Raw genomic sequence first — 6,000 nt, forward strand, 5'->3', positions numbered from 1 at the left:
ACCTTCCAAAGAGTGTTTTATAGTATTTTTCATGGCAAGGCTGTCACTCTTGGGTCCACTAACCTCCCTTTGCTACTTCTATTCATACGCTTTATACATATTTATTTGTTGAGTTATATATTATAGCAGAACTTGGAATGATAGTTATTCTTAAAAGCCTGCCAACGTGGGTCAGGAGGAACCTCAGAAACCTGGCTCACGGTGGTTCTGGCCTAAGGAGCCTCGATAGCCAAAACCAACCAGAAAGCTGATGAGATCCAGGTTTCCAGAACACTAGCGGAAAGGCATCCTTCCTTCTGCTTTCTTCCATCGAGCTTTTGCAAAAGAAAAAAAAGTTACTTGCCAAAGAGGGCTGCCTTTGTCATGCGACCAACCACTTCCTTGAGTGTTCAGAGTGGAAGTCTAGAGGTCCCCGTGTGGGGGTCCAGCGGCAAGCAGGATGCCGCTTTCTTCGCCGGGGACTGAGACAAGGTGTGAGACAGGCGTGGTGCCCCACGGATGCAGCCGACACAGCTGCCTTCTGAAATCGCCGCCCTGAGTTTCTCCACTGACAGCCTTCCAAAACTAATTGTGACTATAAGGATAAAGAGGACGGTTTCTCAGCTTCGTTGCCTGTAAGGTTGTTTCAACTTTCCCCTTTGCTAACTGTCCTGCAGGATCTTCCAACATGGAGCCCTCCCTTGCTAATCATAAGGCAGATGTGTTCAGAAGAACTCTTTCCCACTTCTCATCAGAGAGGTGACATCACCCTGCGTCCCATCTTCTGAATTTTGGCGATGACCATCCATGGGTCCGGGGCCAACTGGATCATGCTTATGACCGGCAGACTCTTGGGTTGAGGCTTGGGACAAACAAACCTTTCACATGAGTCCTTAAAAACAGACAGTGTTCTGTTGGAGTTTTTGAACCCCATTCTAGTACAAACATGCTTGGCATCGAGTGCCAGAGAATTTTCCTCTTGGCAAACAGCTCTGCTGCCACCATGGGTATTGGCACTCTGGATCCCTCCAGGCTTCTCTCTTCCCCTGCCCCTCGTCCCCTTTTCCACTGAGCCTAAGCTGCAGGGGTGCAGGCCAGGGTCTGGGTGGCAGGGAGAGGTCAGAGCCTCCAGCAGGGGCCCAGCTCACGCCATGGTTCTCCCAGCCCCTCCCTGGTCTGGCATGATGACAGATGGCCACCGTGATCCGCGTCTGTCTGTTACTCTGAGGCAGCCCACAGGGCCAACAAAGCCAGCCTATGACTGATCACATGATGACACAGGGACATCCAGAGGTCCCTCTCGACCTCAGGGACCTTTTTCCCTCTTATCCCCAATGTCTTTGAAGGAGAGACTGTAGAGAGGAATAACCTTTCTCAGCTCTCCTCTCCAGGCCTTTGGAAAGATCTTCAATTATCTGACCACGGACAAGCAGCAGGCCTTGGAAAGGATCAAATCCATACCTCCTTTCCCATTTGAAAGTGTTCTTCTGTGGAGGCCTGATTCCTTATTAGAATGCTTCCTGCTGACTAAGGACGATTTTTCCCCCCTCGGGATTGACTGGAATGTAAGAGTTGGAAAGGGTCTTGAAAATCATTTGATTTAGAGGTCCCACAAACTGAAAACGCCTACTTGCTATTACAGCACAACGTTTCCTGGGCCTCAACCTCACTCCCCACCCCAAGCTCTCAGGTAATTTGGTAGAGGCCTAGTGGGGGACCTACAGCAACTCCAACGGGTTCTGAAGATACAGCTGAAAACCACTGATATAATCCAACTTCCTCATTTTCCCTAAGGCCCAGAGAATTTAGGTTACTTGCCAAAGGCCACACAATAGTTAATGACAAGCCTGACTTCCCGTAGTTTTTGGTGTCGCCTGACCACTGACATTCTTTACCTGCATTTTCTATGTAGTAAAGATAATGTCTTCTTATGGCTATCCAATTCAATTTCTTTGAATTTGTGGCATAACCTATATATTTATGGTCTTACACGCAAGTGTCCCCCCTTCTTAAATTACAAGTATTTTAGATTCTTCATTAATTCACCTTCATATTCTAGAAGTGACAGCGGCCTCATGGAAAACAAACGAGAAGCACACTGAATGACATCTGCTGTAGGGTCTTGCCCAGGTGGCTCAGTTGGTTAAGCATCTGCCTTCACCTCAGGTCATGATCCCAGGGTCCTGAGATCGAGCCCCACGTCGGGCTCCCTGCTCAGTGGAGAATCTGCTTCTCCATGTCCCTCTGCCCCTCCCCACCCCAGCTCATGCTCTCTGGCTCTCTCTCTCTCTGTAAAATAAATAAAATCTTTAAAAAAAAAAAAAAAAAAGGAATATTCTGTAGGAAAAACAAGGAAATGGTCAATGAACCAGTATTTGTTAACCTCTCCAAAACCATGCACACACACATACACAAATACACAACTAGCCTTCTACTTCTGGCTCCAGGAATCACTTATTACCTGGGAAAGGACTTAAGTGCTTTCACTGTCTATGTCCCATGAATGTGTAAGTACAGTATAAATTTTGTTCACTGTCGTATGCCATTTTGATCACTAGTGTCACTGTACAATAACCTGTAATAAATGCTGATAGTAAAAGAATTGAAGTGGAGATGCCTGGGTGGCTCAGTGGGTTAAGCTTCTGCCTTTGGTTCCAGTCATGATCTCAGGGTCCTGGGATCAAGTCCCACATCAGGCTCCCAGCTCAGCAGGGAGTCTGCTTCTCCTCTGCCTTTCCCCCTGCTCGTGCTTTCTCTCTCTGGCAAATAAATAAAATCTTAAAAAAAAAAAAAAAAAAAGGAGGAATAAAACTGCATTTGGCCAAGCTATCATATAACGAAGTCTTCTGCTGAAGGACAGCATCCTACCATTCCCCAGCCCCAAGCCCTGTTATTCAGAATGAGTGGGTACTAAGCACTGGGTTTCCCCTTTTCTGGTGAGGAACAAGTGAGTGAGTAAGTAGTAAGGGCACCATAGGTAGTTCCCCCACCCACAGACCCGTTTGAAAGAAATGCACAATATTGCTACGCCCACACCACACACAAAAAACCGCCACTTTTAAAGTTAACTTCTTATATAAAATCTAGCAGTACTCCCTGTGAGAAGCTGAAGAAGAAAATACTGCTTTTTGTTCACTGTAAGGTGTATCAAAAGGTTCTACTGAGTTAAACCATTGTGTAATTCATAGGGCTAACATAAAATGTTTACAGGTGATTAAAAAAAAAAAAAGGTTGGAATTTCCATCAAAATAAATCAGGAGACAGAGGGACAAGCCATTGTTCAACCTTTAAACTGTTAAAAGCTGAAACATTCTCTAAGGGTTTTTAAGCCCTTAAACAGAAAGATAACAAGGTAAAGATTATCTTCTTTTTCAATAAATTCTTTTAAGAGCAGAAAGCATGGACTTTAGCTCTACCTATTTGTTATCTCAGTTCTAGCTACGAACCCTTAAAACTGGAGTGCTTCCAGAACAAATACATTCATAAGTAATGGATTATTAATATAATGTTATTTATCTCTGATAATTAAAAAATAGCATAATACAGAACTTCCTTCACTGAAATTTTTTTAGCTTTGAAACCTTGTCCATACATGCCTGCGAATTCCCCAAATTGCAAATTAAAAAAAAAAAAAAACTCAAAATATGACTTCTAGCTTCTTAACTACTACAGGCAGTGATTGAATTTCAGTACCTTAATTCAGTGCACATCATATTCATCTAACGTCTAGCATCTAATAATAACTGAATTATTATTCAGTAATAATTTGTTATGCAGAGTATATATAATCATCCCCAGATATGTAACAGAGTCTACAACTTAAAAACCCTACCAGGAGCACCTGGGTGGGTCAGCTGATTACGAGTCTGACTCTTGATCTCAGCTCAGGTCTTGATCTCAGGGTTGGGAGTTCAAGCCCCACACTGGGCTCCACACTGGGCAAGGAGCCTACTTAAAAATGATACATAAAATTAAAAAAAAAATAAAATAAAAACTATATCAGACTCTGAAATGCGTGATCTAGCTTGTGAAATTCTAACCTTATGCTTTTCTGAAGTAGTATGTCCGGGGGCATGAAAAACAGAGGCTATTCAAATCTGGTAACACACCATGTTAGTGAATTATCTTAACAGTCCCTGCCCTAATTAAGACCAGTAAGAAAGGCATCCATCCAATACTCCAACAGACAGCCAACTTTTCTGGTTGTAAAATTATTCACCTCATAGGGGTCTACCTCAAAGGCATGCAACCTACGGGTTTAGGAACATGATGCCGAAAAGAGATGTTTAGGTAAAACAGATTACTTGGGACAAGTGGACTTATCTGAAATAAAGATCCTTGACCACTAGACCCATTCAATTTTACACTCTAGGATAGAAACCGAAGAGATTCAATAATATATTCCTACGTGGAGCCAATAATTCCATCAATTAACAAGCAGGAGACCTTATAAGCATTTCAAGGCAAGAGTTCTTTTTTTTTTTTAAGTCCTACAAATACAAGTACAGCCTCTCCAGATTTTTTTTAAACATAATTTATTTAAAGACGTAAACGAAGTCAACCAAATAAACAACAAATATTTACTGAGAACCTTCTATGTGGCGAAGATTATGTTTCTAAGTCCCAAGTACTTGCAGGATATTTACAAAATTATTTAACTTTATAACGTATTTCAATAAATAATGCAGCCTTCCAAAATGTGCACGGGGCTGTAATTCCATCTAGTTTCTACGATGACACTATAAACCTTGGATGGAATTACAATCTTAATGGGAACAATCAGGGTGTGCTACTCTACATGCTCGGGGAGTCCATGATGAACTCAGTTTCTAAAATAATAACCACCAAGCCCATGGCATATAATTACCACCAGGAAGCCAAACTGTCTGCTGGCTACTATAGGAGAAACAGTCATTTGGAAGTACCACTCACCTCACTATGGCAAAATCTATATGATATATCTGAAAAACTTCTTCCTCTCCAAAAGATAAACCTTTTAAACTTCTTGGATGAGAACATTTCCACGAGGGTCCCCCTGTGATATGTGTTCTAGATCAGTGATGACAAGATCTTCTAGATACTGTCAGTAAAATCTTAGAATCTCCTAATATCGCCTTCAAATGCCTAAAATGTAAACTCCAGAAAGTTCAATGTATTAGGAAACAGAGGGGAAAGAAAGCATGCTCAAGAGCCTTAGGAAATGACTGGCATTTCTTCTAATTCTTTGGGACTAGCCTGACATTTATTAACATAAACAAAGCAAAATGCCTTGTGTCTGTAAGAGGGGGAAAAAAAATAAAGATTTATCTAGAAAGATTAAACCCTGGGCTATAGAAAAATGAACTTAGAAACAGACCCAGAATTTCCCTGGGAAAACAAAAGACAATGACACTATGAATCAGCATTTTTCCTCAAGCAGCCTAGAATAAAAGAAGAAACACACACACACACACACACACACACATACAGGATAACAAACACACTATGAGGAATGAAGACAAAGATGCTTACAAATTTAAATGAAATATTTGTATTTAAGACACATGATCTGCTTGATATTTTCATGCCTTTGCTGTAAGTAACTTTTTTGGTACTGGTGAAGTCACCAAAACTCTGTCAATCGGTATTGCCATAGCAACCAGGAGACCTCCCCACCAAAATGTCTCCGCCAGAAATCCTCACCAAACAGAATATAAGGCGTGAAGAAGCTGTACTTTCCTATGCGGCCCCTTCCAGCACCCTCATATGGTGGTATGCAGCACATACCAGCAACGGTATGTGACAGTCCCTTGAGAACCCAGTTCACTGAGGGACGCCATGTGGATTACATGTCACCGGGTTCCTGTATCACTGACTTGAGAACTTTCTAATCACATTAGCTCTTCAGTTCATTTTCAAGCTCTGGGATTTATATATACTGTATTGTAGTGGTTCCCTAAAGTAAAAAGTATCAAGATGGGAGACAAAAAATAAATAAATGAATAAATAAAGTGACAAATTCCCTTGACAATGACATATATC

The sequence above is a fragment of the Neovison vison genome, chromosome 1 (genome assembly GCF_020171115.1).
Source record: "Neovison vison isolate M4711 chromosome 1, ASM_NN_V1, whole genome shotgun sequence".
NCBI lineage: Eukaryota > Metazoa > Chordata > Mammalia > Carnivora > Mustelidae > Neogale > Neogale vison.